We start from the raw sequence: 12,906 nt of genomic DNA, 5'->3' as shown, positions 1-12,906 counted from the left end.
TTACATCAAGATGACGACAGGCGTTCCACACTTTTGAAATAAATAGAGAATGTTAGCAATCTAGTTGTTCATTAGGATACTGTTGAGCAGCAGAGGCCAGGGGCACAGACTCTGAAAATTGAAGGCAAGTAGGAGGGTGCAGAGGCAACAATTTGACCACACTGGGCAGGCGGGATGGGCAGTGGCAGCACAACAGACAATGGAGGGCAGTGGAAAGGGGGAAAGGGGCAACAAACCAACAATACAGGACTGGCAAAAGAGGCTGTGGCAATATAAAAGACCATTGTGGGCAGAAGGAAGAGGCAGTGGTGGTACAACCATACATGCCAACTTACCCGATTCAGCGAGGAAGCTTCCAATGTTTTTAAGCCCAAATGGGCTTTATTTGATCTGTCTCCTGTCTACAATCTCCTCTTTTTCAATGTAAGTCAAAGGGGAAAATCAATACCCCAGTTTTCTTTTCAAAATCTCCCTCTTACCAAGTTCAAAATGTTAGCGAGTATGGTACATTGGATCTTGGAGGGCAGGAGGAATTGGGGTAGGGACATGGACTTGGATAATAGAGGACAGGAGGGACATGGAGAGGTGCACCAATCTGACCATACAGGGCAGGCATCAGGGTTCGCAACAGCACAATACACCACACAGGGCATGCGGGATGAGAGTGCAACACAATAATCCATAGAAAACAATAGGGAGGAGACAGCACCATGCACATGGACAACAGAGTACAGAGGGGAAAGAGGCAATGGTAGCTAGCTGACCAAAATGGACAGACAGGAGAGAAAGCTGCAGCATAACGGACCATAGAGGGCAGGAGGGGTGGATCAGGGGCATTACAATGGAACAGAGAAGCCAGGAGGGATTGAATAGGGGTCTGCACATGGACACAGAGGGCTTGTTGTAAATAAAACAGCGATAATGTTAAGCATTCGCTGAAGACATGCTATCCTGTCTTCATTCTAGTTTTCCCGCTCATACTCGAAAATATGGCCGGACTCCATTTTGTTTTCTGGCGTCCATCTTGTATGCTCCATGTGCTCGCCACGAGGCAAGTCCTACTTCACTGACTGTCACCCCTGGAGTTTGCCCAGCAACAGGCTATAAATAGTTCCAGCTTGCCTAGCGCATGCCCAGTGAGTGTAACATCTGTTTCTGCTTAGAGGGGATTGGAATGTGCATTCGGCGGGCTTCATGAACCGTTAACTCCACCCATGTATCGATCATGTTTGAGAAATGTCCATACATGGTTGTAAATCATGCTTTTGAGTTGTAACCACCCACTCATGAGCCTTTTCTTTGTGTATAAAAGGGGACCGCATGTCCCAGTTCTTTATGATACCTTGTACAATACTGTAGAGTGTTGTGTGGGCTGTGGTACCACCTTTAAAGGTTTATTAAACTATGTTTTTGTATTTCCAGTTTCCGTGCCAATTTCTTATGTAGTCTGAGGACTTTGCGTACAGAAGGGCGAACCCTTTCGCATTCACGGGCCTTGCTGAGGCCTGTACTCATCAATTTGCGCCCGTCACGTGGGGCTCATCGGCGACTCCGATGCTCGAAGGACTGGTCGTGACGAAGGATTGGAACCTTGCCGGGGACGTGATCACTGCCAGCGGCGCCTTTAGTCCTGGCATCCCGAGGTATTCTTCCTTCCCTTCCGATCTGACCATCTGGGTGGCGCCGGTCATTGACTGAGACCTCTTCTGTTGGTTTGCCGCGTAGTGGCTGTTTGGGCGAATTCTGAACTTGGAAGTTGGAATCTGGACGCTCTTGATTGGTAAGAATCATTGTACGATACTTGCTCCGAGCCTTTGATAGTCTTGCTTGGCAAGGCAGTTTTATACGCTTGCCCCTATTGAATTGTTTGTTTGTTTGGAGTGACTAGTCATATTATTGGTTTAGTGAACTTATATATGAGTTGCAACCCATATAGGCGGGCAATGTGGAGATATTTTTCCTGATCTGTGAATTTGAGCGGCGCAACATTTTAAGTGCCATTTAATTATAATATTGCATATTCTGCATTATTTTTAGACATGCCTGTTTTTAGCGCACTCCGTAAGTAGGGCTGCTGCTTTGGAAATGACCGGTTGGTACTTGAAGAATCACAACCGGCTCCCCCAGAAGGGACACCGAATAGGGATATGTACGTCAAGTTTGGTCTTTCCCCCATAATGTACAGCACATTGTGGCGGAAATATACCAAGAAGGATCCTGAGTTACGATGGCCTATGTATGGATCGTTTGATTTGAAGAAAATTGAGTATGTGGAGCAGTGTATGTGTAAGCGGCGAGTGAGACAAGATATGTTTGAATGTATACGAATGTGGGTGAAAGAGGTGCGAGAGCGTGAGAAGCGTGAGCAAGCACTGATTGAGAAGGAGCAGCGAAAGAGTGAGCATGAGAAAGCGCATGAGGTGAAAAAACGTGAAGCAAAGAAATTAGAAGAGAAGCAGGAGAAAGAACGTCGGTTGCAAATATCTGACCAGTATCCTGTTCGACAGCCTCTTTATCCTGTCCTTAATAAATCGGATGATGATTTTTCGTTATTAGATCGCTCACCGCCCCCGTATGTTGGTCCGTCTGCCCCGAGTGGAGGAGATCAAGATTCTAAACCGTCCGGACAGAAAGGGGATACGCGGTCTATGTTATCGACCGAACGTATGGCTGATCTTCGTAAGATTGCTCATCAGGTTAACAAAGATTCTATCCCTCTTACTGACTTGTTGACAGAACCTGAGTCATGAGAAAATAGGGAGAAAATATATTTTACTGATTATGTTTCAAATGAGGTAGTGTTAGCTTTTCGAAGTTATTCTGATGTTCTTGAACCAGCTGATGTGATAGCCGATGCAAAGGAATTACGTGAAGGTCTTTTTCCTCCTTCTCAGGTGCCCGCTGCGATTCGGCGGCTATTTGCGTTGCGGGATGAGATGTTTCGGCTACGGGACGAAGCACGGAGACGGAAAGCTGGCGAGGAACAATCGAATCCGAGTGGCGGCGGGAAGCAGTCATCCATCTTTTATTCAGATAAGATTGATGCAGTGCATGCTAAACCAATGCGGGAGGAGGCGTCTTTGTATGTTCCCCCTAAAGGAGCGGGTACTAGTTCAGATAGAGGGTCGGCGGATGCTCAAGGCTATTTTATCTATAATTGGGTTTATACTCCTTGGAATAGGGCAGATGTTATGGCATTGAAGGCAGCATTACCTGACCCACGAAAGAATCCCGCAGCCTTTTATGAGGAAGTTGAGGGGGCTTTGAATTCCTGTAGTATGACTCTGGCCGATATTAATTTATTTTTTGGGCTTATATTACCCCCAGATATGTGGAGATCAATACGAAAGATTGATGACCTTCAGGCATACAAATGGCCGGATCTTGAAGATGAGAACAGGGAGAGCAAACCAGCACAGAAGCCGCCCCAGTCGATTTTAGACCTTCCTGCTGCTATTTTAGCTAAATTAAAAACGCTTATCCCCCTAAAAAAATAGATTGGACTATGTTAGCGTCATGTAAGCAGAAGGTAGATCAATCGGTTTCAGATTTCTTTACACGATTTGCGGAAACATTTCATGATTTTAGCGGTCAGTCGCTTAAGGACGACATGGGCCGACACCTTTTTGTTGATAAATATGTTTCGAATTTATTGCCAAGTATGGCAGCACGATTAAAAGCGAGTGAAAGTTCTTGGACGACTTCGACACCAGCATCCCTCCTGACGATGGCTCAGTATTACGAGCATCAGGAATTAGAAGCGAAGGGTAGTGAGGAAATGAAATCTAAAGATTTGAAAACTAAAGTTATGTTAGCGCAAGTATAAGGGCCGCCTCGTAGAGGTAATGATCGGGGCGGCAGGAATTTTTCTAGCTCTCCTTCAGGTCGTACTGACTTGGCCCGGGATCAATGTGCGTATTGTAGGCAGAAAGGCCATTGGGCGAACGAGTGTCCGTTATTGCGTGCACAGTGCCAGGAGCGTGGGCAGGGATCAACGAGGTGTACAGGAGGTTTTTCAGGCCCTAGGGGCAACACGAATGATCGAGCTAGGTTTGAGTCTAATATGCGACCCCGAGACGGGTCCAATGTTTTTGATCGACGAAATCAGTACCAAATGTCTGATTATGCACCTCCCGAACAGCATGATTCACAATATGCATAGGATTGCGTAGGATGGGGTAAGGAACCAGTTGAAGTGCCAGTAGATCAGAGGGGTCGTTATGTTACAGCACATGTTTTGGGCTCTACAGATTGGTTCCTGGTTCATACAGGAGCTACTCGTAGCGTAGCTTTGTCCAAAAAATTGGTTCCGAGGGCTCTCCTGTCTGGCTCAACAATTACGTCAATAGGGTTCGATGGAACTCCTTCTGTTAGCCCACTATCACAACCTCTTGCACTTTATGTAGATCAGTCTCTTGCACCATGTCCATTTCTACTCTCTCCAAAAACTCCTGATAATATTGTGGGCCTAGATATGCTCAAGCATTTTCGGGCCACGATACGGTGCTCCCCTGAGGGAGTACGTGTTATCCTGAATGATAATTATCCAACAATGGAGAGGGTGTACATGATTACCGTAGAAGCTGCACTGGCCTCGTTGCCTAAATCTTTGTGGGCCACGTCCGATACTGGTGTGGGACAGATGATCATCCCTCCGGTACACATCAGTGTAAAGGAGGGAGCTGTGCTGCCGCGCCTGCCTCAGTATCGGATATCACAGGAGGGGGAGGAGGCGCTCATACAGATAGTGCAGGACTTGATTAAAGTAGGGGTGGTTGAAGAAGTTCCATACAATGTGTGCAACAGTCCTATACTACCGATCTTGAAGAAAGACACTGACACCAGGATTTATTGATTTATTATCGATTTGAGGGAGGTCAATAAGATAGTGATACCTCAATATCCAGTGGTTTCTGATATTACGACACTCCTTACTTTGGTGCCGCCAACTGCGACAACGTTCTCTGTTATAGACTTGAGAAACACTTTCTCTCGATCCCTATTCACCCTGACAGCCAATATCTTTTCGGTTTCACGTTGAATAATAGATCGTACAGATTCTGTAGAGTTCCTCAAGGATATACTTGAGGAACTCAAAGCTAACATTCCTGGCAGCACACCAGCCAAAGGGAGACTCACTTACCTGTTGGACGCTGGACGCCACTCCGCTCCTGGGGCCCTGACGCTGTGGTCTCGCCGCCCTACTCCATCGCGGCGGCTGGAGACTACAGCTCCCAGAGGGCTGAGCAACCACTTCCGGCCACTTCCTGCCGCTGCGCGCCCGGAGGCGCTATTTAACCAGGGCATCTCCTCGGTGGAGCGGGGAACATTCCTGGCAGCACACCAGCCAAAGGGAGACTCACTTACCTGTTGGACGCTGAACGCCACTCCGCTCCTGGGGCCCTGACGCTGTGGTCTCGCCGCCCTACTCCATCGCGGCGGCTGGAGACTACAGCTCCCAGAGGGCTGAGCAACCACTTCCGGCCACTTCCTGCCGCTGCGCGCCCGGAGGCGCTATTTAACCAGGGCATCTCCTCCGCGTCGTGGACGCGCGCGGACGGCGCCGGGCGAAGCCCGGGCAAAGGGCGGGCCCTCTGTGGCCCTCTAGAGGCCGAAGGAGGCCGGGCTGGGCCATAGCCCTAACATCTACTCCAAGAGGTGAGCGGGGGTATAAGCCAACATGGGGAAGCGTAATAACACGTCTACGGTGTCTGCACCCACATCTTCTCCTATCACCCCTCCCTCTTTTGAATGTCTTCTTGAAAACACTCTAACCCTGGTACAAGAAGAAATTGCCAATACAGAAAGGAGGATGTCATTGGGTCACACCAACACTGTTTTACACTCACCACAAGCAAGGCTCCCCAACAACCTTCCGCTATCTCCTGCAATTACCATCGTGAAACCCTCCACCACATTAACAACATTGGAACGGGAGCCTGGGGAGAGCAGCCCGGTCATAACTATTGACTCACAGCCAGACTGTGCCGCACAGCTCATCAGTCCACCCCCGCCCACGCCTATGTGTAACAAAGCTGGCGAAGGTAAAAGAAAAAGGGGCCCCTTGAAATCGACCGTCAATAAAAGGAAGCAACCTGTCCGTAATAAGAATCAGCCTACTCCACAGAGCATGTGGACCCGAGGGAAACATCAACATTCTGTGGATCAAATTGACACTACTGATTCACCTCAACCTGATGCACTAGCCCCGCCCATAATCATTCCTAGTGATGATCACAACTCCTTGGCACACAGACTGAGTTATTGACTGACAGTATCATTCAACCTAAGCCCAATGGGAACTTGATTGAGACAATAGTTGATACTGTTTTTAAACAATTAGAATGTCAAATGATAAAGCAATTTAATATCGTTTTTAAAAGGTTAGATAAATTAGAAAATTTAGTTAAAAAGGAAGAGGTAAAAAGGAAGGGGGTGATTAGCCTTGACCAGCTTAGGGGCGAGCGTCTTTTGAAGGACCTGGAGTCTGTTAGTAAGGCTATTCTGTGTAATGCGCCCATTAGCAGTAGTAGCAGTATGAAGGAGGTTCCCAAACCTGCCAGCAGTACCTCTACAGCCAATAACACGCCCCGGTCCACTAACTCAGGGCAGACTAAACCTGCCACTAAAGCGAAGCCAATCACTTCTGCAGTTGCAGGCTCATCTAACTCTACCATTTCCTCTAACAACACTAGACAAGAGGGTCACAACACAACCATCCCCTTTGTAAACCACGTGGCTCAAAATAGCGATAATGCCAGGAATGCCCAACCAATAGTCAATAGACCCAGAAAATCTCAAGAATCCACCCTTCATTTACCACCTGACGCCTGCCCTTACGTCTTAGTTTTGGCAGGCGTCCCACCATTAAAAGAAGGACAGGGGGAATCCTGGGTCCAGTTGAACAACAAGTGCATTGATTGGCTGAGCAAACATAAGGGGGTAGGTTATGACATTGGGAACGAAATTCTGTCTGCCCGCCGCGTGAGTTGGATCGGTCCCTTACGTAAAGATTTCAATGGGGACTGTATCGTCCTAAATTTTAGGAACCCCGGCACTGCTAAATATATACTCAACCACAATAGCCCTAACACCGGACCCTCAACAGTTGTCCCTCTCTTGCCTCTGGGTTATTTTTACAGGCCCCAACCCATGCAAGCCTTCTCTGCCCCTTATCCTTTCCAACCTTTTCCACCACAGTCGCCTTTCCCACTTTTTAACAGATTCTCTGCAGTGGCAGACACATGGAGTTTGGATTGACCACTAGATACTCTTTCACACACACTAGCTATTGCACATACTTGCAACGAGGCCTCTGTTGGCATTATCCCCACCAGTCCAAGTGTAACACCATTGAATTCCCCAGACAGGCGCAGGATGTCATCTTGCCTTAAAAAAGGCGCCCCTGGCCAAACACCTACTATGGACCTGGACGAATTCTCCGTTTTGAGCTGGAATATTGCCGGCCTTAATGCTAAAATGAACATCAAGTCTTGGATTGATTGGGTAACAGGCTTTGATGTCCTAATGCTGCAGGAAACTTGGTATACAAGATCTTTACTCCTTGAGGGTTATAGCTGCCATAACTTGATTGTTCCATCCCCTGCTACTGGTCGCCCAAGTGGAGGTCTCTCAATCTGGGTGAAAATTACAGCCGGAGTCAATACCGAACTATTGCCAACCAACAACAAAAAAATGTTATGGCCTTGAAATACCATGGACGTTTAAAGTTATGCTTTATTAATTTTTATAACAATGATTTTATAACCCATCCTAATGTTAATTTTTTGGATTTGTTTACATTTATTGATGACGTAGCTGATGGTCAAAAATATGGAAGCTATGATGGCATTTGCCTAGGGGGCGATTTCAATGCTCACATTTATCATAGCTCCATGCCTTGTAGGAGAGGTGAGGAATTATTAGATCTGTTAGCAACACGTGACTTAGTTGATGTTATGGAGAAATTGGATATGGGTGCGATCTATGTACCTGTCCCTACATACATTGGTCGAGGGAGCTCTACTACTATTGATAATGTTTTCATTTCATCTCTCCTTGAGGATCTCCTTTTGAAATCTAAGGTCATCACATCCCCATACAGCGATCACTACCCGATTTTAATTTGCCTCAAATCCATTAAAACTTCAATAAATAAAATAGAAATTGGGGCAAAAAACTTAACAGCATCAACAGACAGGTTAAGGGTGGCATGGAGGGGGATAGACAACCGAGGAGTCTTGGCGAGTGTCATCCAAAAACATCCTACTCTAGTCTCGGTATGCCTATCAACCACCAATACGGGGCCTGATATTGTCAATTCCTTTTGTGAGCTATGTAAGGCGATAAAAGGAGAAATTTCTAAACCAGTCCCAGCCCTCACTAACAATAATCCCAGGTGGTTCGACACCGCTTGTTCCAAAGCCAAACGGGACCTCAGGGCTGCCCTAACTGCAACACCACGAGACTTATCTCTGGTTAGGACCTTGAGACTCAGGTACAAATTTTGTTTAAAAACTAGATCAGACGAACTACTAAAAGATCACTGGGACTCCCTTGTCCGTACTGCAGCCCTACGAGACACCGGAGGATTCTGGAGGTCTGTCAAGAATCTCAGGTCATTGGGCTCTAACATCTGTCCTATTAACTGTAACATCACGGGGGATGCGTGGGTTGACCACTTTTCTAAGATCTATGACGCCCCTGTGACTGGCAATCCAATTATAACCATCCCTGTTATACAGCCACTAAATATTTTGTTGTCTGAAGTTGAAGATGCAATCACTGAAAGCGCTGGTAACAAGGCTCCCGGCCCAGATGGCTTATCCATCGATCAAATCAAATGCGAACTTGACTTCTGGGCACCCTTGTTATGCAATGTATTTAACAACTTAACCACCACTGTTGTACCGATAACATGGTCTTGTAGCACCATTGTGCCCATATTTAAAAAAGGCGATAGACTGGACCCTGGCTGCTATCGCCCAATATCATTAATTGATAATACTCTAAAAGTTCTAGGCAGGGTTCTCTTTAATAGAATCAGCACTTGGGCAGAACAACATACCATCTTACATCCCTGCCAGCTAGGGTTCAGGAGTAAAGTGGGCACGGTGGAACAGTGTTTGAACCTTAACCTACTTATGGCCAAATATACCATTGCTAAAAAATCACCCATATACTTTGGTTTTATGGATTTAAGTTCTGCGTTTGATTTTGTTAATCGTTCTCGTTTATGGTCAGTTTTGTTAACTTATGGTTTAGATGAATCTTTAGTTTATTTTCTGGCATACCTCCATAGCGATTTGAAAGCCTGTGTTCGTATAAATAAGGATGGCGAAGTCTCCAATGATATTTTAATTGGTAGGGGGGTCAGACAAGGTTGTGTACTGGCCCCCCTACTTTTTATTTTGTATATTAATGATCTGGGTATCTGTCTGAGCAAATTAACCAATGATGTTCCGCAAGTTAACGGCAATTCAGTTTCCGCATTGCTCTACGCGGACGATGCGGTCCTTATGGGCCGCACCCCCAATGCCTTGCGAATTTTAATTTCTGGCTTTGTTAAATTCATGGCAGACCTTGGGCTTTGTACCAATTTAAAAAAATCATTCATAATGTCTTGCGGCCCGAAAAGTTATAAAATAAGCCATATCCAATCAGGGGATGATATTTTAAAATGCACTTGCACTTTCCCATATCTCGGTCTGCCTTTTTCCAATACTGGCTCTTGGCAACCCCATGTCGCTCTGGGTAGGAATAAAATGAGTAAGGCTATCAATTCATTAACCTCCCTTCACCAACCCAAACAAGCAGATGTGATTGTGTCACTTTTACAAATCTATAGAACACAATGCCTGCCTGTGGGCACCTATGGTGCCGAGATATGGGGTTACTCCAACAGCACACAATTACAGTCCGAAGAAAATAGATTCTGCCGGAAGATTCTAGGGGGGGTAATAAGTGCACCAACTCATATTTGTCACAGGGAACTAAACCTCCCTTATATTGAAGATTTTATAAGATGTAGACCCGCACTGTTTTGGATAAAAATTTGGCGCAACCCTGCCGCTTCCTTGTCACGTGATATCATCAAGGACTGTTTAAAATGTGAGAAGGCTGACCGTATACCCTGGTTCAGGGCTGTAGAAAACAGTTTATCAAGTGTGGGCCTGGGTCACCTTTTCACATCCCCACAACTGATTGATCAAACACATAAGAACTTAACAAAAAGGGCTCTTTATGAAAGTTATCGCAATGAAAGGCTAAGGCGTGACCTGACAAAACCTTCTATAATTAGATATGCCTCCTTTATGGAGCCATGCGAGAAACCATCTGCCCCGCCTCAGAGTTACCTACGCTTAAAACTAGGCAGATGGAACAGGAGTCTGCTATTCCGATTCAGAGATGGAAGCATCATAAATTTACTTTGTTTTCCGCTGGGTTTTAACAAATATGTGGAAAGTACAAAATGTCCTTGTAATCTCGGTGGCACACAAAGTTTGCTCCATTTCATTTTCTTTTGTGGTTTTTACAGATTGCACACTTTGCACTTTATAATGCTGTATTGTAGAAAAAATGCTCTGACTGATTTTAATCTAGCTTTTACTGATATTTTAATGTTAAAAACTGATGAAGCCATCCTCAGAGTAAGCAGCTTTCTTAAAGCAGCTGTTCGATCACGTGCTTCTTTGCTAATAGACTGAAACATTTGCACTATGCGTATTCTTTGCACTTCTGCTTATTGCACAATGCATATCTTTGCACTAAGAATTGTATTTTTGCACATGATTAAATTGTATGTGGATATGTGTTCTGACATGTGGGACGGAATCTGTGTTTTATATTACTGATGAATTTTATGTTGTACTTTTATGGATGTTTTTACAATCCGAATAAAGATCATTTGACTTGACTTGACTATACTGAGAGCCCCAGCATTTACAGTCAGGCATATAAACGACAATTGGATTCTTTTGTTTTACCTGAAGGTGTGGCACTTATACAATATGTTGATGACATCTTGCTGGCCGCCGACACCCCTGAACAATGCGAGAAGTGCACATTGTCTTTACTTACTTTTTTGGCATCTCACAACCATAAAGTATCGAAAAAGAAACTGCAAAATTGTAGACCAAAGGTAACCTACTTAGGTCACCTTTTGTCTAAGGAGGGGCGTGCACTTACACCAGATCGTATTCAAGCCATTTTAGACACACCAGCACCCTCCACGCAGAAAGAAGTTCACGCTTTTCTGGGTCTCACCTCCTTTTGCAGACAGTGGATATTAGCGTTTTCATACATAGTTAAACCACTGTTAGCCCTTTTGATAAAGGATACCCCAGTTCCCCTTCCATGGACAGATGAATGTGAGAATGCTTTTCAACAATTACGTAAGGCCCTTTGTTCAGCACCAGTGTTAGGCACCCCTGATTATGCAAAGCCCTTTACACTGTATGTGCATGAGAGAGATGGATGTGCGTTATCAGTGTTAGTGCAGATGCACGGCGATAAGCAGCGCCCTTGTGCATACTTCTCGGCAGTACTTGATCCTGTTGCTTGAGCATTGCCTGGATGTTTTCGCTCAGTAGCAGTGACAGCTGTGTCAATACGTCAGAGTGAAGGGATAGTCTTATCTCATAAGCTGTTGTTGTTGGTCCCCCATGCTGTTGATGCCCTTTTGAATCAGACAAAGACGCAGCATTTAACTAGTGCTCGTCTGACAGGATACGAGCTGACGTTGTTGGCTCCTCATATAACTTTGAAGAGATGTGCAACGTTGAATCCAGCTACGTTGTTGCCCTTCCCAACGACTCAGCCTGAGGCACAAGAGACACATGACTGTGTCTTTGTGACTGAGGAACAGACAAAGGGTCGTGTCGATTTACAAGATACGCCCTTTACAGATGTGGACGGAGAGCTGTGGGTGGACGGGTCCTGTTTAAAGTTACCAGATGGAACCACCTCCGCAGCATATGCAATCACTACACTGCACACGATAGTGGACACAGCACGCATACCACAGAAATCAGCTCAGGCAGCAGAACTGATAGCGTTGACACGAGTATGTGAGCTTAGTGCAGGATTATGTGTGAATGTCTACACAGACAGCCGCTATGCTTTCGGAGTAGCGCATGATTTTGGCCTGCTCTGGAAGGAAAGGGCTTTTTGACATCACATGGAACCCAGATAATGTATGGAGAATTAGTACAACATCTTTTGACTGCACTGACGCTCCCTAAAAGGATAGCTATAGTGAAATGTAGTGCACACAAGAAAGTAACAGGCAAAGTGGGACAAGGAAACGCTTTTGTAGATCGAGTGGCACGTGAAACTGCGATGCAGCCTGGCTCCACTTCAATGTATGTCGTGAAGTCACAAGCTGAGCGGTGGCACCATGCTAGGGAAAAGGTACTAGAAATGCAAAAGACTGCTACTGAGAAAGAACGAGACCAATGGTCCAAAGATGGAGAATTGGACGATGAAGGCTGTTGGAGGAATAAGCAGATGGATAGGTGGAAGTTACCCACAGCCTTCGTACAACCTATGGTTCAGATGGCACATGGGCTAGCACATGTTGGAGCTTCGGCAATTGTGAAATTGCTTACGCAAGTTTGGGAGCATCCTGAAATTGCTAGCATGGCTAAAAGGGTGGTACAGACCTGCATGATTTGCCTTAAATACAATCCTGGAAAAGGGACACAAACTCCAGCAGGAGGATTTGCAACACCCACTGCACCCTTTGAAGTATTGCAAATGGATTATATTCAGCTAGAACGCTGCAACAATCTAAAGTATGTCCTGGTTGTGGTTTGTGCATTCAGCAAATGCATCACTTTTCACAAAATCCTGACCGAGGGCTGTGCGAACCTCCAACGTTTCTGGAAAGACTCACCTTCATCTACG

The sequence above is a fragment of the Lissotriton vulgaris genome, chromosome 6 (assembly GCF_964263255.1).
Source record: "Lissotriton vulgaris chromosome 6, aLisVul1.2, whole genome shotgun sequence".
Classification (NCBI taxonomy): Eukaryota; Metazoa; Chordata; class Amphibia; order Caudata; family Salamandridae; genus Lissotriton; species Lissotriton vulgaris.
Note: the sequence above shows the minus strand (reverse complement) of the source record.